The sequence below is a fragment of the Macaca thibetana genome, chromosome 5, assembly GCF_024542745.1.
Source record: "Macaca thibetana thibetana isolate TM-01 chromosome 5, ASM2454274v1, whole genome shotgun sequence".
NCBI lineage: Eukaryota > Metazoa > Chordata > Mammalia > Primates > Cercopithecidae > Macaca > Macaca thibetana.
In genome coordinates this window covers 16,148,235-16,170,279 of record NC_065582.1, presented here as the reverse complement: position 1 = coordinate 16,170,279, position 22,045 = coordinate 16,148,235, and the positions used below count along the sequence as shown (strand labels likewise).

Here is a 22,045-nt window from a genome sequence, read left to right as displayed (position 1 = left end):
AAAAAGCATTCATGTCCTTTAAGCTGAAATTTTATCATTGATAATTGACTCTTCTTGAATATTTTCTAACAAGATTGTATTCTCATCTAGTAGCAAAAGAGTTTAAATAATAGCTAATAATACAATAACATATGCCAGTGTACTATTATGCTTACAAAACTTTTTCTCCATCCCGTATTACTTAATTTGCTGATTAGATATCCCTGTGAGACAGCAAGAAGAGAAGTTATCTTTAGTGCTATTTCATAGGTATGGAAGCTGAGTCTCAGAATAAGTGACTTAACAAGGTCACTCAGCCAGCAATTAGTAGAACCAGCTCTTAAGTGTATATCTTCTGACTTCAAAGCCAATGTCCTTGCTACTCTACCATGTTGAACTGTTCCATTTGTATATTAATATGTGGCTTCAGCTAAATTGAAACCTTTATTAAAAATTGCTGACAAATCTCTTCCAAAGTTGATTTCACCAGTCTTTTAAAAAATATTTTAAATTTTTAAAATTTTTATATTTTATTTATTTATTTTTTAACTTTAAGTTCCAGGATACCTGTGCAGAATGTGCAGGTTTGTTACATAGGTATATGCTGTGCTACGGTGGTTTGCTGGACCTATCAACTCACCACCTAGGTTTTAAGCCTCTCATGCATTAGCTATTTGTTCTGCTTCTCCCCCGTCCCTCACCCTTCTTCCATCAGGCTCTGGTGTGTGTTCCCCTCCCTGTGTCCATGTGTTCTCATTGTTCAACTTCCACTTATAAGTGAGAAGATGTGGTGTTTGGTTTCCTGTTCCTGTGTTAGTTTGCTGAGGATGATGACTTCCAACTTCATCCATGTCCCTGCAAAGAAAATGATATCATTGCTTTTTATGGCTGCATAGTATTCCATGGTGTATATGTTTCAAATTTTCTTATTCGGTCTATGATTGATGGGCATTTTGGTTCGTTCCATGTCTTTGCTATTGTGAATAGTGCTGCAACAAACATACATGTGCATGTATCTTTATAATAGAATGATTTACTTTCCTTTGGCCATATCCCCAGTTATGGGATTGCTGGGTCAAATGGTATTTCTGGTTCTAAATCCTTAGGGAATTGCCACACTGTCTTCCACAATGGTTGAACTAATTTACATACTCACCAAATAATGCAAAAGTCTTCCTATTTCTCCACAGCTTCGCCAATATCTGTTGTTTCTTGACTTTTTAAAAATTGCCATTCTGACTGGTGTGAGATGGTATATCATTGTGGTTTTGACTTGCATTTCTCTAATAATCAGTGCTGTTGGGCTTTTTTTCATATGTTTGTTGGCCGCATAAATGTCTTCTTTTGAGAAATATCTGTTCATATCCCTGGCCCACTTTTTGATGATGTTGCTTTTTTTCTTGTAAATTTGTTTAAGTTCCTTATAAATTCTGAATATTAGACCTTTGTCTGATGAGTAAAGTGCAAAAATTTTCTCCCATTCTGTAGGCTGTCTGTTCACTCTGTAGATAGTCTCTTTTGCTGTGCAGAAGTTCTTTAGTTTAATTAGATCCCATTTGTCAATTTTAGCTTTTGTTGCAATTGCTTTTGGTGATTTCATCATAAAACCTTTGCCTATGCATATGCCTTGAATGGTATTGCCTACATTTTCTTCTAGGGTTTTTATGGTTTTGGGCTTTACATTTACGTCTTTATCCATCTTGAGTGAATTTTTTTACAAGGTATAAGGAAGGGGTGCAGTTTCAGTTTTCTGCATAAGGCTAGTCAGTTTTCCCAGCACCATTTATTAAATAGGGAATCCTTTCCCCATTGCTTGTTTTTGTCAGGTTTGTTGAAGATGAGATCATTGTAGATAGGTGGTCCTATTTCTGAGGTCTCCATTTTGTTTCATTGGTCTGTATGTCTGTTTTGGTACCAGTACCATGCTGTTTTGGTTACTGTAGCCTTGTAGTATAATTTGAAGTCAGGTACTGTGATGCCTCCAGCTTTGTTCCTTTTGCTTAGGATTGTCTTGGCTATACAGGCTTTTTTGTTGTTGTTGTTCCATATGAATTTTAAAGAAGTTTTTTCTAACTCTGTGAAGAATGTCAGTGATAGTTTGATGGGATAGCATTGAATCTATAAATTACTTTGGGCAGTATGGCCATTTTCACAATATTGATTCTTCCTATCCATAAGGATGGAATGTTTTTCTATTTGTTTGTGTCATCTCTGATTTCCTTGAGAAGAGGTTTGTAGTTCTCCTTAAAGAGGTCCTTCATATCTTTTATTAGCTTTATTCCTAGGTATTTTATTCATTCTGTAGCAATTGTGAATGGGAGTTCATTCATAATTTGGCTCCCTTCTTGTCTATTGGTGTATAGGAATGCTTGTGATTTTTGCACATTGGCTTTGTATCCTGAGACTTTGTTGAAGTTGCTTATCAGCTTAAGGAGTTTTGGGGCTGAGACGATGGAGTTTTCTAAATATAGGATTATGTAAATCTGCAAATACAGAAAATTTGACTTCCTCTCTTTCTATATGAATACCTTTCTCTTGCCTGATTACCCTGGCCAGAACTTCCAATACTATGTTGAATAGGAGTGGTGAGAGAGGGCATCCTTATCTTGTGTCAGTTTTCAAAGGGAATGCTTACAGCTTTTGCCCATTCAGTATGATAATGGCTTTGGGTTTGTCATAAATAGCTCTTACTATTTTGAGATATGATCCATTAATACGTAGTTTATTGAGAGTTTTTAGCATAAAGGGATGTTGAATTTTATGAAAGGCCTTTTCTGCATGTACTGAAATAATCATGTGGTTTTTGTCATTGGTTCTGTTTATGTGATGGATTACGTTTATTGATTTGTGAATGTTGAACCATCCTGGCATCCCAGTGATGACACTGACTTGATCATGGTGGATAACCTTTTTGATGTGCTGCTGGATTTGGTTTGCCAGTATTTTCTTGAGGATTTTTTGCATCAATGCTCATCAGGGATATTGGCCTGACATTTTCTAGTTTTGTTGTGTCTCTGCCAGATTTGGGTATCAGGATGATGCTGGCTTCATAAAATTAGTTAGGGAGGAGTCCCTCCTTTTCAATTTTTTGCAATAGTTTCTGAAAGAATGGTACCAGCTCCTCTTTGTACCTCTGATAGAATTAGGCTGTGCATTCATCTGGCCCTGGGCTTGTTTTTTGGCGGGTAGGCTATTAATTACTGCCTCTGATTCAATGCTCATCAGGGATATTGGCCTGACATTTTCTAGTTTTGTTGTGTCTCTGCCAGATTTGGGTATCAGGATGATGCTGGCTTCATAAAATTAGTTAGGGAGGAGTCCCTCCTTTTCAATTTTTTGCAATAGTTTCTGAAAGAATGGTACCAGCTCCTCTTTGTACCTCTGATAGAATTAGGCTGTGCATTCATCTGGCCCTGGGCTTGTTTTTTGGCGGGTAGGCTATTAATTACTGCCTCAGTTTCAGAATTTGTTATCGGTCTCTTCAGGGATTCAACTTCTTCCTGGTTTAGTCATGGGTGGGTGTATGTGTACAGGAATTTATCTATTTATTCTAGGTTTTCTAGTTCATTTGCATAGAGGTGTTTATAGTATTCTCTGATAGTAGTTTGTATTTCTGTGGGGTGATATCCCCTTCATCATTTTCTATTGTGTCTATTTGATTCTTGTCTCTTCTTTATTAATTTTTTTTTCCCAAAAAACCAGCTCCTGGATTCATTGATTTTCTGAAGGGTTTTTCATGTCTCTGTCTCCTTCAGTTCCACTCTGATCTTAGTTAATTCTTGTCTTCTGTTAGCTTTTGGATTTGTTGGCTCTTGCTTCTCTAGTTCTTTAATTGTGATGTTAGGATGTCAATTTGAGATATTTCTAGCTTTCTGACATGGGCATGTAGCACTATAACTTTCCCTCTTAACACTGCTTTTTCTGTGCCCCAGAGATTCTGGTATGTTGTCTCTTTGTTCTCATTGGTTTCATTGGTTTCAAAGAACTTCATGATTTCTGCCTTAATTTCATTATTTACCCAGAAGTTAGTCAGGAACAGGTTGTCCAATTCCCACGTAGTTGTGTGGTTTTGAGTGAGTTTCTTTTTTTTTCTTTTTTTTTTTTGAGACGGAGTCTCGCTCTGTCACCCAGGCTGGAGTGCAGTGGCCGGATCTCAGCTCACTGCAAGCTCCGCCTCCCAGGTTCACGGTTCACGCCATTCTCCTGCCTCAGCCTCCCGAGTAGCTGGGACTACAGGCGCCCGCCACCTCGCCCGGCTAGTTTTTTGTATTTTTTTAGTAGAGACGGGGTTTCACCGTGTTAGCCAGGATGGTCTCGATCTCCTGACCTCGTGATCCGCCCGTCTCGGCCTCCCAAAGTGCTGGGATTACAGGCTTGAGCCACCGCGCCCGGCTTGGGTGAGTTTCTTAATCCTGATTTCTAATTTGATTGCACTGTGGTCTGAGAGACTGTTATAATTTCAGTTCTTTTGCATTTGCTGAGGAGTGTTTTACTTCCAATTATGTGGTTGATATTACAGCAAGTGCCATGTGGCACTGAGAAGAATGTATATTCTGCTGTTTTGTGGTGGAGAGTTCTGTAGATATCTATTAGGTCCACTTGATCCAGAGCTGCGTTCAAGTCCTGAATATCCTTGCTAATTTTCTGTCTCATTGATCTGTCTAATACTAACAGTGGGGTGTTAAAGTCTCCCACTATTATTGTGTGGGAGTCTAAGTCACTTTGTAGGTCTCCAAGAACTTGTTTTATGAATCTGAGTGCTCCTGTATTGGGTGCCTATATATTTAGGATAGTTAGCTCTTCTTGTTTAATTGATCCCTTTACCATTAGGTAATGCCCTTCTTTGTTTGTCTTTTTGGATCTTTGTTGGTTTAAAGTCTGGTTTGTCAGAGACTAGGATTGCAACCGCAGCTTTTTTCTGCTTTCCATTTACTTGGTAAATTTTCCTCCATCCTTCATTTTGAGCCCATGTGTGCCTTTGCCCATGAGGTTGGTCTCTTGAATACAGCACTCTGATAAGTTTTGACTTCCCTTATCCAATTTGCCAGTCTCTGTCTTTTAATCGGGGCATTTAACTCATTTATATTTAAGGTTAATATTGTTATGTGTGAATTTGATCCTGTCATCATGATGCCAGCTGGTTATTTTGTACACTAGTTGATGCCATTTCTTCATAGTATCATTGGTCTTTATATTTTCATGTGTTTTGCAGTGGCTGCTACCAGTTTTCCTTTCCATGTTTAGTGCTTCCGTCAGGAGCTCTTGCAAGACAGGCCTGGTGGTGATGAACTCCCTCAGCATTTTCTTGTCTGAAAAGGATTTTGTTTATCTTTCCCTTATGAAACTTAGTTTGGCTGGATATGAAATTCTGGGTTGAAAATTCTTTTCTTTAAGAATGTTGAATATTGGCCCCCCACTCTCTTTTGGCTTGTAGAGTTTCTGCTGAGAAATATGATGTTAGTTTGATTGGCTTCTCTTTGTAAGTGACCTGGCTTTTCTCTCTAACATTTTTTTCCTTCATGTTGGCCTTGGAGAATCTGATGATTATGTTTTTGGGGGTTGATCTTCTCGTGGAGTATCTTAGAGTTGTTATCTGTGTTTCCTGAATTTGAATGTTGGCTTCTCATTCTAGGTTGGGGAAGTACTCCTGAATAATATCCTGAAGTGTGTTTTCCAACTTGGTTCTATTCTTCCCATCTCTTTCAGGTACTCCAATCCATCATAGGTTCATTTTTTTTTACATAGCCCCATATTTCTCAGAGGTTTTGTTCATTCCTTTTTATTCTTTTTTCTCTAATCTTGTCCACCTGTCGTATTTCAGAAAGATAAACTCCCATCTCTGCTATTCTTTTTTCTGCTTGATTCATTTGGCTATTAATACTCTTGTATGCTTTGCGAAGTTTTGTGCTGCATTTTTCAGCTCCATCAGGTCATCTATATTCCTCTCTAACTTGGTCATTCTAGTTAACTGCTCCTGTAAACTTTATCAAGGTTCTTAGCTTCTTTGTAGTGGGTTAGAACGTGCTCCTTTACCTCAGTGAAGTTTGTTATTACCCACCTTCTGAAGCCTACTTCTGTTCATTCGTCCATCTCATCCTCCCACCAGTTTTGTGCTCTTGCTGAAAAGTTGTTGAGATCGTTTGGAGGAGAAGAGTCACTCTGGCCTTTTGGGTTTTCAGCATTTTTTTCGTTGATTCTTTCTCATCTTCATAAGTTCATCTAGTTTCGATCTTTGAGGCAGCTGACACTTGGATGAGGTTTTTGTGGGGACTGTTTTGTTGATTCTATTGTTGCTTTCTCTTTGTTTGTTTTTCTTTCAATAGTCAGTTCCCTCTTCTGTAGTGCAGCTGTGGTTTGCTGGGGGTTCACTTCACACCCTATTGATCTGGTTCACTCCTGTGCCTAGAGATGTCACTCGAGGAGGTTGAACTACAGCAAAGATGGGTGCCCGTTTTTTCACTCTGGGATATCTGACCTCGAGGGGTACTGAGCTGAAGCCGGCAGGAACGCTCCTGTATAGAATGTCTGACAACCCCTGTAGGGGGTCTCACCCAATTGGGTGGCATGGCAAGCAGGGCCTATTTAACGAGGCACTTTGGCTGTCCCTTGGTGGAGGGGGTGTGCTGCGCTGGGGGGAAACCCATTCCTCTGGGCTGTCCTGATTCCTCTGAGCTAGCAAGAGAAAGATGAGGTCTGTTGGTCCACGGAGACTATGGCCAGCCGTCCCCCTAGGGGCTCAGGCCCAGGAGATCAGAATTCTGTCCCTGAGCCTCCAGCTGGAATTGGAGTTCCTTCAGGGAAGCCCTGCAGCCTCAGTGTTGGCTGCCGCCCCCTCCCCCAAGCAGCTCAGATGGCTTAGACCACAGGCAGCTGCAGCAGTAGTTATGGCTGCCCTTCCTCTGGGGAACTTGGTAGGCTTAGGCCGATTCTAATTGAGTGGGTGTTGAGAATCTACGTGACTCCATGGTTGGGGCCCAAGACCCCGGTGGCACTGGCTCCCAAGCGGGATCTTTCCATCCGTAGGTTGCACAATTCTGTGGAAAAAGCACTGTTTCCCAGGCTGGGTAGCGCCCTCACTCACCACCTCCCTTGGCTGGGGTTTGGGGCTCCCCTGCCCCATGTGGCACTCAGGTGGGCTGCCACACCACACTGCTCTTCCTTCCTCTCTGTGGGTCACGCTAGCTGCCTAGTCAGTCCTATTGACAGAACGTGGATACTTCAGTTGCCAGTGCAGATTTCGCATGCTGTTTGGATCTTTTCAATGGGAACCTCTGACGGCTGCTGCTTGGATCGGCCATCTTGGCCCCACCCCCAATTCACCACTCTTTCAATTCCTAATGCATAATTGATCTGCACAACATAATTCAATTATGTGTGTAAGGTACTGGACCTAAATACTGATTGGCACATCAAATAATTGTGACACGGTTCCTGAAGAAGGAATAATCTTCTGATATTAAGCCAAGGACCACAGAAATGGCAAAAAAAAAAAAAAAAAAAAAAAAAGTATAATGATATCTAGCATTTATTTATGTGTTGTTTTGCATTTTACTGTTTATTGCTTTAAGACAAATAACACTTATTGAGGACAGATTCTATGTAGTCTACATTTGAATGCTCAACCCTACCTATCAAGTTCTCAATAAAGAGTACAGATTTTTGAGTACTTGTCACCTTATTTTGCTGGCTGAACTTCAATTATTTGTTGAATTCTTGCTATGTGTCCAGTGCTGTACTAGGCATAATATGGAATGCATACCTTTGTCTTTTGCAAAGGGAACACTCACGAATAGGGCAGTTTTGGCAGACACTGAGGCTACTCTTTGGCTAGACTGGAGTATCAGGCATTCAGATGAGTAGGAAAAGAATACGCTTGGAAACATCAGGTTGGTCCATATTATAGAAGACCCTGAAAGTCAAGCAAAATAGGCTAGACTTGATGTGGTAAACAGCAAGTCTGATTTCAATATCAAATAAAGCCATTATCAAGGATGAGAAGAAATGTTAAGATTATGTCATCAATTTTTTTATCATCAATTGTTTTTATTGTGTAATAATTTAATTATTTCTCTTCATACTACTTGAGAAATAATAAAATGAAGAAAGAATCACTTCTTACCTCTTTGAAGTGAAATATTTCTATTTGTTTCCCTTAATGTTATTTCCGTTCACCACCTGCCTAGAAATCCTTAATCTAGCATATTCATGGCATTACTTATCTTTTTTTTTTTTTTTTTTTTGCTTCTCTCTCACATATATATGTCTTCTGGATCTAATAGACTGTTTCAGTCATTACTTGATTTGTAAACAGCTGTTAAATTCATCATGTCTTAAGTTTAAATTATTTGAGTTCCATTTTGTCCTCTGATCAACTGACTCATCCATTCATTTGACAAGAATGTAGAGGGAAAATTACATGCAAGGAATCTGAATTCTCTAGGCAATGTTAACAACAGAAAAAGATAGTTGAGGACCTTGAGGAGCACCTGCACTTATAATGCATTAGAGGGTGATATATGCCAAATCTTGTATAGTCTCAAATTTAAGAATACCATCATAGCATATTGTTTACTCCATAAAGTAAAGTAACGTATAATTAAAAATATTTAGTCATCTCACTCCTGTATTCATGATTTCGTGATTCTAGGTAGAGTTAGAGTTACCTTTTTCATGATATTGAACAAAGTCAGTCACAAGGATGTTGGGCAGTTGGCTAGGTTCACTCAGGGGTAAGCCTTTTGTTCTCAAATGTCCCCTTTGTTTTAAAGATTCTGCCGCAATAACTTTCAAATGACCCCATGTCGTGGAACATTGCTATCACCAAATATAGTAAAATCCATAAAGGTGAAAGCTGAGAATTTTTAGGCCTACCAAAGTGAGGAATAAGGTTGTACTTGTACACAGTGACCCCATTATAAAGGGCTCTAAAATGCACTCCAGGAAATTTGGATATAATGGGACAAGTAATGGGGAGCTACTGTTTGAGCAGAAGTAGAACGTAATCAATACATTTGGCAATTGCAGGCTAAATATTATTGAAGTAACAGAGTCAAGAAGAGCAGGAAGAAGACTAACACCACAGTGGTTCTGGCATGATGTGGTTAGATAGCTACCGGAATATTAGCGGTGAAAACAGTAATGCAAACATAAAACCGTTGCAGTGCTGACCCTCCAGGGGTTTGCAGTTCAGTGGGAGAGACAGGCACATAAATAACCTAGTACAACAAAAGAAATGATCGATGAGAGATATGAACTGGAGCCCCTGCGAGCACAGAGGATGGCTGAATGTGGAGTAAGAAGCTCACAAATCTTCAAAGCAGTACATGGTACAGATAGGGGATGGGGAGCATTCCTAGCAGAAGCTGCTGGTGGAATGCCGGTAGATAATTCTAGGTGCAAGTCCTGATGGGACTGGTGGTTTTGCTAAGGAGCTTGTCCTATAAATTGAGCTATATCAAAAATTAGAATGATGTGATTCCGCTTGTATTTTAGAATCATACTGAAAGTAGTATGGAGGGAGCACAGATGGAGGAAAGAGTCAGCATGTCTGGAGGCAAGAGGACCCGTGTGGAGAGAATAGCCTAGGTTGTTGTTTGGATTCAATAAAGTGTTGCTACATGAAGAGCTCCAAGAACAGCCTCTGGTATGTAGTAGGCTTTTAATGAATGTGGGTTCTAGATTTACTATTATTAGCATTTGATTACTCCTATTTGTACTATTACAATAGTCTTGGTGAGAAATGAGAAATTATTAGAACATGTGCCAATGTTCCAGAAGTGGTGATGGGGAGGAAACCTAGATTCTGGAACTATCAGGGTGTGAGGTGGAAGAGACTTGAATTAGGAAGATTCTCCTTAGATAATGGGGCAAGGCAGGAAGAGCCTGGGATGTGCTTTGAGACTTTGAATCAAGGCCCATTAGTGGGTTGTGAAATCAATCTAGAGGGTTATGACTGGAAATTTAAAAAAATATATAGAATTTTAAAAAATTTCACAGAGTCTCACACATTGTTTTAAAACTTTTATTTGGGTGGTATATGCAAAAATATTTTTGGTGTGTCTAGAGTGTATCCAGGCATACCCAATAGGTACCCAATAGGACCAGGTCTGTATCTGCCTGGATGACTACTGTCCTCTGCAAGGCAGATGGCTCAGAGCAGATCAGAACTCACGATTCCAGCAGTCATGCTGATTTCATATCAGAGAATGAGGCTCAGAAGCTGAGACAAAGCATCTTATCCCTTTCTTTCAAACTTGCATATTAGACAAGGCAGTCTTCTTCATGGATTATAGGTAACAAAGAGAGGACAGAGTTTTTTGTGGGAAAGTTCATATGATACCAAGAGGAACTAGGAATATGCATTCCTCTCTAATAGATAATTTATCTTACCCTAATTTTTGATTATTAAAAGGCACTAGGGCAAATTAATTATTAAAATTTTTATTTTTATGTAGATTGGCACTAAAATGGACTTATAATGGCAGTTTTGTGAGTTCAGAAATTCAACCCAACATCACTATTCTAAGACCTCGGGACAACATTTGCTTCCACGGTGCTATGGTTTGAATGTGTGTGTCCCTCCAAAATTCATATGTTAAAACTTAGATCTCAAGATGATGGTGTTAAGAGGTGGGGACTTTTAAGAAGGATTAAGTCACAAGGGCTCTGTCCTCAGGAATGGATTAGTGATTTTATAAAAGAGGTTGAAGGGAATACCCTAGTGTTTTAGCCTTCTGCCTTCTGCCATGTGAGACACCTCACATAGCATCTCTTGGAAGCAGACATCAGCCCTCACAAGACATTGAATCTGGACAGGAGCGGTGGCTCATGCCTGTAATCCCAGCACTTTGGGAGGCCAATGCGGGTGGATCACTTGAGGTCAGGGGTTCGGGACCAGCCTGGCCAACATGGTGAAACCTCATATCTACTAAAAAAAATACAACAATAACAAAAAATTAGCTGGGTGTGGTGGCACACGCCTGTAATCCTAGCTATTTGGGAAGCCGAAGCAGGAGAATCGCTTGAACCCAGGAGGCAAAGGATGCAGTGAGCCAAGATCGTGCCACTGCACTCCAGCCTGGGAGACAGAATGAGACTCTGTCTCAAAAAACAAAACAAAACAAACAAACAAACAAACAAAAAAACCTAAAAAAACATTGAATCTGCTGGCACCTTCGTCTTGGATTTCCCAGCCTCTAGAACTGTCAGAAATAAATTTCTGTTCTTTATGAAATATCCAGTCTTCAATATTTTGTTATAGCAGTAAAAACATACTAAGATTCATAAGGAAGTAGTATGTTGTTTAAGAGTAAGAAATCTACAGCTTGTACAACTGTTGGCTTTTCTGTTGCTAAAGATATTGGTCCAATCACCATTTTACTGTTCTGAGATCAAACACCATTATAAGACTCAAAGGATTAAAAACTGAACTTAACTATTTTAAAAATAACTTATGGCCAGGTGCTGTGGCTCATGCCTATAATACCAGCAATTTGGGAGACTGAGATGGGAGGATCACTTGAGCCCAGGAGGTTTGAGACCAGCCTGGGCAAGATAGAGAGACCCCATCACTACAAAAACAAAAACAACAAACTAATAATTGTATACTGTGAATGCATTTCCATGTCAATAGTACCAATTTACAACGTAAACTCAGGTTCTAACTGAGGAATATCCAAAACTCTACCCTCACAGAGACAGCAGGGTACTGCATTGGGGGAAAGGAATGAAAGGACATGAAAACTGATTGACTCTAGCATATGATTTCCAATTTTATAACCTGTACATAGCTCCAGGATTCTTTTTTGACTCTTTCTTCTTCTTAACCCTAAATGCAACTGGTTTCCTATTGATTCTTTCTTTGAAACACCTCTTAATTTAGTCTCATTCTTCCTCTTCATGATACCATGGAGCCTAGGCGTGAATTCTCCTGTGCTTGGATCATGCCTCCACTTTCTGCCTTTTCTGGGTAGTCCTTCGTCAGACCCACAGGCCCTCTTTTCAAGGGGCTACTTCAATGAGATTCTTTGCCTTGATCAAACTTTCTCAATGAATTTTCTTTGCCCACATCTCAAACTCCTAATTCCGCCTTCAAGATCCTTCACAAGCTTTCTCCTCTCAAGACTCACTTCCAACCTCTTTTCCTGAGATCTCCATTACAGTCAAACTTACCATCTCTCAAGTAAACCTTGTCTTTTCCTTTCTCCAGGCTTTTAAAAGCAGTTATATATGCTGCAGCTCCTGGAATACCTCCCTGGTTGCAACCACGGATACGCCATAAATCCTGTCTGGTACAAGGGAGGACATACATTCGTTCATTTGTTTTAAAGTGCCTCCTGTTCCTTGTATTCTTTCTCCTCTACCTCATGCTTTCTCTGTTCATAATCTCTCTCTCAACCAGGCTTTTAAACTCTTTGAGGTCAGGCAGCATGTGTGCCTTCTTTTTAATTCTGCACATTTTTTTCTAGGATGTACTTTATATAGATAATTTTGATGGATGATGGTGCAAAAAGAAAGTCTTTTCTGGATATTTTCTTGGTGTAAATGAGGTCACCCTAATAGCATCTGTAATCACTCTGAAGTCCTTTAGGCCATTTAGTTTGAAAAATGTTTTCCTAAAATAAAAGTTCTTTCTTTTTTTTTCTCTCTTTCTTTTCTTTTTTTTTTTTTTAGTGCATATCATCGTCATTCATCTCACTTTTCCTTCTAACATCAAGGATCTATACAATGCTGTTGATCCCCACTGCTGCATATATCTTGGATCTGTCTGAGGTCCTACATCCCATTGCCTCTTCATACTCACAGCCACTGCTCGGTCTGGGTCCTCCTAAGTTCTATCTGGAAGTTTCAATACAGTCTTTCTCGATGTGCTTCACACTGTTATGGAAATGAATTCTCAAACACCCCTGCTTTGAAGATAGGGTGCTTCCAGGGTAAAGCATAAAGTTCTCCAGGGAGGCAACAGTGCAGCGGTCCAGCTTTGTATACACACAGCACAGTCCTTCATTCCTGCTAGGCCACTTACACCTGAGTGGAGATGGGAAAAAGAGAAGACAAGGACAAATGTAGGAAACTCTCAGTGAAATGATAATGTATGGATGGCAAAAGAGAAAGAATAGTCAGTGATGGAAAAATGATAACAGCTTTGGGCTTTTGAGTTCGAAAATGGTGTGTAGGGTGAGACAACAATAGGAAACTCCTAATAAAGAATGAACAAGTAGTTCTACTTGTTCAATGAATGTGAATCTGGTACATACATTTGATCCTTAATATTCTCACTAAACTGGTATCGTTTAATGGAACTGTTTAATGTTATCCTGGGTAAATTACTTACTCAATCTGCCTTAGCATCTCATCTACAAAATGTGGATGAGTACCTACCCCCCAGCGTTATGTCAAAAATTAGATAAGATGAAAAGTAAGTTATAGTATTAGAATGGCATCCGATACATAGTCTGGAATTTTTTAAAATGTCAGCTATTATGATGTAAAGGTGGCTTACAAGACCTTTGACTATCTGACTTCCCTCTCCAAGCATGTCAAATTAATCACACTTCTTAAACACATCTCTTGACCAGGGTGTTCTCACCATGCCCTTTCTACAAACAGAAAGTAAGTACTCTTCTCATTCTTTAGAACCAATTCTAAATTCTCCCTCATATGAGAATTTCCTTATTATTCCATCTGGTATGAATAATTTCCACTTCTAGGGTCCCCAAGACTTCAATATCATTTCTGGAGCATGAGTGATGATAGGGTAACAATTATAATGATACTATTATGCTATTACATGTTATGGTATTCAATACAAATAATTTCTTGATGACAAGAAAAATGCCCATTAGAAAATTAGCCTTATTGTTTTGTTTTCTCACTATAAAATATGCTCATTGTAAAAAAAAAAAGTTAAAAGAAACAAAAACAACTATAATGTGATGTTCTAAAGATAATCATCCTGATCATGGATGCATTTACCTAGGGTACTGTGCATTTGTAAACACATTAGTATCGTGTTCCATGCACAGTTTTGACTTTAGGTTTTTTATTTAAGACTTTTTTTGTACAGTTTTCATTCTAGGCTTTTTTGTTTGTTTGTTTGTTTTTTGCCTTAAGATCATATCATTTAACGGTGTATATCATAACCATTTTGTGTTAGCCACACTATAAAAGCCCTTCTCAGTCATGAAATCTCAGGTACTCTCCTCTTACCCTCATTCCTTCCTTCCTTCATTTAAAGAGGGACTTGAGGATGTTTTCTTTCATGAATTAAAATTTATTTAACCATTAAGGTGTCAAATGTTACATTTTCTTTTCTGAAATGGAACAATTCATTGTACTCATGTAATTGGCATTTCAAATTTTTACCTGGATATCATTTATAAAAGTTTGCTTCACAGGTTTGACAATACTTAGAATCTGAAAAATTAGGTGGGTCTAGTGTTGCCTACACATGCCACCTTCCAATCATCATTCTTCATTGGTAAGAACAACTAGAGTACTATAGATATTGGAAAAAAATATATAGCATATTTGTTCTTGGACATAGGACAAATATACCTGGCAACTGGCTGTTAAAATGGCTACATTTAATGTCAACTGTGTCTTCAGCAGAGTTGAATTCAAGTGGAATCACACATTTTTTGTTTCCTTTAATTATTAACATCATTTGGGAGTTTAGCCATACCTCTGAGGTGTTCTTTGGTAAGTGTATTTTCATTCTTTATTCTGGATGGGAATAGTATCAATATACATATTTTTAAATTTCATAAACATAAGGGTATTCTTGCCCACATCTAACTAGTTTGTTTTTGGGCTTCTGGTTCATCGAAGAAAGATGTGGGGTCATAAGAGAAATCATGAAGATTAGTTTTATGAAGAATCCTTTAGAGGAAGAGGAAAAATACTAATATTATTAATAACAAATTATGAAGAGTACTCTTTGTTGTTGTTTATGTGTTTTGGCAACTCACAGGCATGAGTTGCATTTTTATTTATCTGGGATTATTTTCCTCTTGGCTAGCTGAATGGTAGGAATGATTGATGCAACATTTTCTAATTTCCTAGTGTACAGCTGAGGCAAATGTAAGAGCTGATGAAAGAATGTCCCCTCTGTAGGATCTGCTGGATTAGAGAGGCCTCCCTGGGACAAAATAATTATGCACACTTATCTTAAAGTTGCCACTATCATGAGTAGAAGGCATAATAATATTATGTTAAGATATATTTCCTTTTTCAGTCAATATGGGGACAGAGGAACAGAATAGAGATGAAAGTTTCCCTGTGCTTTTGGAGTTAACTAAAAGATAGCCCTTAAATGATTGTTTATGGCGGTGATGTTGTTCATGCTGCTTGGTTAAGGATCTGAACATTTTTACAGTAGATTTTTTTTCAAATGCTTGTAATATTTTTAGCAAAATTAACTCTTGTCTGGAAATTGGCAAATTTTACCTTAATGTGAGAATAGATAAGTTCTGAGGAAAAGGAAAGAACCAGACGTGTACGGGCTTTTAGAGGAGTGAATTCTTTTTAAATAACTTTCTTTGTGCAATGAGTATTTCTCTATTAAAACAAAATAGGACTAAGTATTAGAATTTCACACTTGCTTGTACTAATCATGAGATAATGTGCACAGTAAAAGTTAACCAGTGTTTGTACGTTAGGGGCTGAATTGCATTAGTTTATTGAAGGAAAATGCCTTTACAGTGATTTTACTAACTGACATTTAATTATTTGCAAAAAGGATGTACCTGGAGATATTTTAAAAGACTAGAGAAATGCAAAGAAATTATCAATTCAGGGCATAACCTTTGCTCTGAATACCTTGTTTTGTTGTGGTTGTCTTTCCTCCCTTTCTTCCTTCCTTCCTCCCTCCCTCCCTCCCTCCCTCTCTCTCTCTCTTTCTCTCTCTCTCTTCTTTCTTTCTCTTTCTTTCTTTCTTTCTTTCTTTCTTTCTTTCTTTCTTTCTTTCTTTCTTTCTTTCTTTCTTTCTTTCTTTCTTTCTTTCCTTCTTTTTCTGCATTTTGAATAAAAGAGTGCTTAGCTGCTGGTTAGTGGGTTATTCTTTCTTTCTTTCCTTCTTTTTCTGCATTTTGAATAAAAGAGTGCTTAGCTGCTGGTTAGTGGGTTATACTCCCCCTCTTTTTCAGGGAGGACCAGGACAAAGGAATTATGATGTGCACCATATTATAAAAGGAACATTTGCTTAGAAATCTGCAGCTGACATTTTTATGCAGGACCTTGTGCTTCCAAGGCAATCAAAAGCTGAACAATGTTTTCCTTTAGAGTGTAAGGAAAATCTCAGATTCAAATGGACCATATTTACTAGTTTCTAATTATTTTAATTTTATTTATTTACTTTTGAGACAGGGGTCTTGCTTTATTGCCCAGGCTGGAGCTCACTGGCACACTCATGGCTCACTGAAGCCTCAATCTCCCAGGCTCAAGCAATTCTCCCACCTCAGCCTCCCCAGTAGCTGGAACTACAGGTGCACGCCACCACACCTGACTCTGGTTTCTGATTTAAAATGACATTTTGGGTTCCTTTCTCCCATGAGGTATTAGTTGGCTACAGTTGTATGATTTACATTGCTATAGACCTGGAGTTCACACTAAACACACTCTAGGGTTTGTACATACAGGCTTTCTCCCTTTTCTAAAATTTTTGTAAAACGTTTAGTTGTTTTAGTAAAATATGAGTAAGTGGTAAGTTTTTTGAGAATTCTGTTAATTTAGTTCCATAAGCTCATGACTCACCTGAAATTGACATGCTCATCTTTAATCTAGATATTTTTAAATTGTCTTGTTTTCTTTCTTGCTCACTAAAGAATCATATTTTTCTTGACAAATCCAACTCTTCATGCAAGGACCTTGTGGAACTGCCCTCATGTGTTCCACTATCAATTTTTGCTCCTGCCAGCAAAGGGTTCTGTAGGTAAATGCTGCTGTCTTTGCTTCCCCTCACTCTGGCTTGTTGGTGGGTGGACAAACAAAGGGCATGGAAGCATGAGGCCTTCAGCTAGGGCTCAACCCTGCACAATTGAAGAATATCTCTTGAGGTTAGGATCAATCATCCAACTGGAGTAGTTGGGAATACAATTAAAATCTCTTCTAAATAGTTTCTACACACAAATTATTTAGAAATTTCTATTCATTTACAAGTTTTAAAATAATCAAAATGGTACAGATGCTGACACGATCAGTAATTACCACTATTACAGAGAACAAATGAATGTTTTAAAACGTGTTTTCATGTTGTTCAAGTGTTTTGTTTTGTTTTGTTTTTGTATTAAAAATGTCTATTTTTGGCTGGGTGCAGTGGATCATGCCTAGAATCCCAGCACTTTGGGAGGACGAGGCAGGCAGATCACCTGAGGTCAGGAGTTCAAGACCAACCTGGCTTACCTGCTGAGACAAAACTATTTCTACTAAAAATACAAAAATACAAAAAATAAGCTGAGCGTGGTGGCGCGTGTCTGTAATCCCAGCTACTTGGGAGGTTGAAGCAGGAAAATCGCTTGAACCTGGGAGGCAGAGACTGCAGTGAGCAGAGATTGTGCCATTGCACTCCAGCTTGGGCAACAAGGTTGCAATTCTGTCTCAAACAAAACAAAACAAAACACAAAATTCCTTCCATTTTTCTTTGTCACAAAAATGTTAATACCCCAGGTAATAATAGCTCCCTCATGGAATGTTAACTCCCTATAAGCAGGGATTATTATTATTTTTTATTCCCTTAAGTGTCTTCAATACCTAACAATCACTATTTATTCAAAAAGCACTTATTGAGAACTTAATATGCACCAAACCTATCAAACACTGGTAGGTAAGTCATTAGTAAAATATGAATGACTCCTGATTTCAAGGGTATTTAGTTTAGTGGGATAAATAGGCATTAAACACATTACCAAAATAACAAATAACAAACATACAACCATTAAGAAGAAAAAAAAAGCACAAGAGATTCTGAGAGACATGGTAATTTAGTTTGAGGGAATGGTGGTCAGGGAAGGCTTCTCTATGGCAATGACATTTAAGTGAGACTAAGACTAGGTGCTTACTAACGATTCGTTGGAGAGAAACAACCCAGAGTGCGGTGAGTAGAAGCATAGCACGAGATGTGGCTGGAGAGGTAAATGGGGTAACTCATCCAACATGGGATAAGAACTGGAATATATCCTAAGTACTAAGAAACTTCATTAAAGATTCTTAAGCAAGGAGTGATCCAAGTTACATTTTAAGAAAATCATCTGGTTGCTGCATGGAGAACGAGTAGGACAGCAACAAGAGTAAAATAGGGGAGAAAAATCAAGGGGCTATCACAGTACTTCAGGCAAGAAAAGTGTTGACTTATTTCCAGGGGCAGCGGCAGTGAAAATGTGAAAGATGAGAGTGGATGGGTGCCATATGTTTTGGACGTGTGGTTCACAGATCTTGGTGATGGTTTAGATGGAGGAGTTAAGCATGAAAGAGGTGTCAATGATTGCTATAAGATTTTTAGTAACCAGGTGGATTCTAGTGTCATTTGTAGAGAAAAGAAAGACTGAAATGGAGTAAATATGGGGCAGATAATCCTCAGATAAGTTTTAGACATGTTAAATTTAGGATGCATATAGGACATCTAAGCAAAGTTGTCAAATAGATATATAAGAGATGTCTGGATAGGATCTGTAAATTTAGACATCCCCAGAATGTAGATGATTTCTAAAACCAGAGGGATGAATAAGATGGCCTTGTGCAGTGCTTCCAAACTTCTTGGATCATAGGGATCCCTGGGCAATTATTTAAAATACACATTCCTAAACTCTACCCCAGACCTACTGAGTAAAAGTTTCCAGTGTGGAGAAGTGGCAATCTGTATTGTTTTGTTTAGAGACCGATATCTCGTTACGTTGCTTAGGCTGGCGTACAGTGGTTATTCAGGCAGGATCATAATGTGCTACAGTCTCAGACTCCTGGGCTCAAGCGACCTTTCTGCCTCAACTTCACAAATATCTGGGACTACAGGTGCCCATTACCATGCCCAGCTCAATGTGTTTTTAATAAGCACTTTTGTTGCTTCGTATGATCAGATAGATTTGAGAAAGATTAGAATATAGACCGAATTTAAAGGAATTCTAGCATTTAAAGGTGTGGGGTGAGGAATGGTGGGGGTGTGGAGACCAAGAAGGAGGATAAAAGCAGAAGGGGAACAATAGAAATTGCAGGGTCTGAATCAAAACTGATGCACTCTGTAAGATATCTGTTTGCATGAAAACAAAAACAAAAACAAAAACAAACTGATGCTCTCAAACCCTCTGCTACAGACTTAACAGTCAGCCTCACTAAACAACTTTATATTCCCACATTTCGTATTACTTTTGAAGACATCAGTATCTTTATTCCATATGAATTTATACACATGAGGGTTTGCCATACATTTTACCAAACTATAAGGTATTCAACAGTTAGAATTACTTTTGCTCTTTCTGTATTTAAAATATTGTCTCCCTTAAGTAAACAATGCCCTGTGAGCCAAATAAATACATTTTAACCAATTTGAGAGGCTAGAGATAAAAAAAATTCTAGCCTCATAAATGGAAGCGGCACCAGAACTGTTTTACTGACATGGCATTTGACTGTCAGAAAGGGATAATTTCAAATCATAAGCAGCAAGTAAGACGAAGTTATGAAGATTGCATGTAGGTTGAGATATTATTTTCTGTGAAGTTTAGTATTGCTTTTCGACTTTTGTTGTGGTTTACCTTATTTGCAGCAGTCTTTTTAGGAAAACCTAAGAGTCTGATTTGAAGCTCTTGTTCCCAGCAAAGCCCAGGTCTGAAAGGGAAGAGAAAACACATTTACATTCGGTGTCACAGCCTTAGACCCCAAGTGCAAGTCAGACAAGATTTGTTGTGATCAAAAGCAATTTCTGTAGTTATTTGTTTGCAGATTTACAGTTTAAAGGAAAGAATTAAATAGTATGAACATACACACTGCACTTCCCATGTCTACATGTTTGTTTGAAATTGCCTGAGTTTATTCTATAAGGTTTGATGGTTCTATTTTCTGCCTTCACTATCTAGTGTTTGTTAAGTGAAGGTGGGCTTAGCTGATCTGTGTTATGTCTGTGTGACATGTATCCTCCTTCTTTTTTGGCTCTAGTCTCCCTTTTGGGTCTTGACTTCTATCACTATTTTGGAAAGCCAGGAAGTCAGCCAGAACAAAATGAAGTCCAGGAGACTTTTTTTATAGCATTTATTTAGTACAGTAATTCCAGTGGCAGCAAGTCCACCATTAGCAAGAATATATTGGCTACTTTTATTATGTAGGTCTGAATTCCTTGTCTGTCATACCATACGTAAACCCAGAAGAGATGAGTTAGCAGATTTATGGTTTGCACTGTCTCTGAGATGTTACTTTGAATATCTGATTCATAATTCTCTGGAGAGAAATCTTACCTCCTGGAAGATCAAGAGGCCGTGATGGCATTAGAAGCAGAGTTGAGCTTCTGTGCCCTGTGAGGCTCATTTCTCCAACCATGGAAGGAGTTTGAACTCTCAGAAATGTAGTCAAGTATCCCGCCTTCGTCATTTTGCCTACTTAAAATCACCAATAAAGGCAATGATTTAAAAAACTTGAAATTTGAACTTAACATTGTATTGAAAAATCCACCTTTGGGCAATTCGTGGTACAGACATGGACTACTTGATTCAGAGACAGGCCAATGAGGTTTGCATTGACAAAATCTGAATGTAATGATGTATAGAGCTATGTCGCCATAAGCTTTAGGGAAGAGCTAGTCACCCAAAGGCATCTGGATTTCATGGCAGCAGCTGACCCTATTTAACCTTCAGCATTAATGACTAACGCTTCTCATAAGGGCTGTTGTACCTCCATGCATTTCATTTACATTGTTCACCTTGAGAAGAACATATGTTTTTCCTAGAACTCAAATGGCATTTGTTTGATGAGTGGGGTAGCAAAAGAGGTAAAGAAGAATACTGAACAGAAAGAAAAGTCTTGCATTCTAATATTGACCTTGTTTGGCTTCCTTTGAATTCCTCAGGAGGTGATGGAATGGATGGATGATGAAGTGGTGATGGAAGCAGGGCTAAATTAAATTACAAAAATTTGGGGTCTAGTCCTGCCACTGATTGCCTCTGAAACTTAGTTTCCATGTCTATAAAACTGAGATAGTAACCCCTTTCCTGCTTATTCTACAAGGATCGTGTAAAGATCAAGTGAGATATTTTAGAAAAGAACTATAAAACTCGAAGATTTTATATAAATTTTAAAGTATTTTTATTGAGATAGCCAAATGAACATTTCAAATAAATTAAGAAATTCAAATAGAAATAGTAGCAGTAGTAGCGTTGTAGTAGAAATTGTAGTAGTTACAGCAGTAGTTGCCATCATTTCTTGAACATCTAATATACAGTAAAACCTATTCTAAGTGTCAGAATCCTTATATACATTTCTTTAATAGTTATAATAACTTTGTAAAGTGGATTTTTTTAAAAGGCCCAATATTATAAATGAAAAAACTGGGTTTCAGAGAAAAGTGAAACAATATGCCCAAGGCCCTTCAGCAAGTAAGTACAGAATAATGTCAAATCCCAGTAGATGCATTTTACATTTATCTGAGAAGAAAAAAGGGATGCAGATTTTAACTATTTTTCAGTACTTTGTTTTTCTTCCTACTTGGGGCTGTTATTATTACATTTCTAATTTCATATTTCCACCTTTTGCATTAGGATGCAAGAGAATACACACACAGACTGGACCCTCACTTCTCTCTAATTTTTTTGACATTAGCATGACTGGGAAAGACTCTTTGAAACTTCCAAGGTCTTTATGAACAGCTGAGCCTATAACGTATACAGAATACTAGTAATAAGCATATTATATATGTTGTGTGCTTCTGTAAGTTTCCAAAATAACCTTATTGAAAATGCTTCTACCTACATTAAGTGCATTAGTGAGGCTAATGTCAGAGGAAAATAATAAAATGACTTTATAAAATGTTACCAATTGGAAAATATCAGTGAATTGTGAGATCTTCCTTCTCTCCCAGTGAATGGGACTGAAA

General features: G+C 38.3%; 1 long non-coding RNA gene across 1 annotated transcript in view; it reads right to left on the bottom strand.

Moving 5' to 3' along the window:
- Positions 1-12,663: 12,663 nt before the first annotated feature.
- LOC126955661 (uncharacterized) overlaps positions 12,664-22,045 on the bottom strand; it is a 16,923-nt gene continuing 7,541 nt past the window's right edge. Inside the window, exons 3-5 of the long non-coding RNA XR_007726026.1 lie at positions 19,719-19,791; positions 16,732-17,006; positions 12,664-13,005 (exon numbers count right to left, since the gene is read on the bottom strand). This is a non-coding gene — a long non-coding RNA (uncharacterized LOC126955661). The remainder of the gene's footprint in view (positions 13,006-16,731; positions 17,007-19,718; positions 19,792-22,045) is intronic.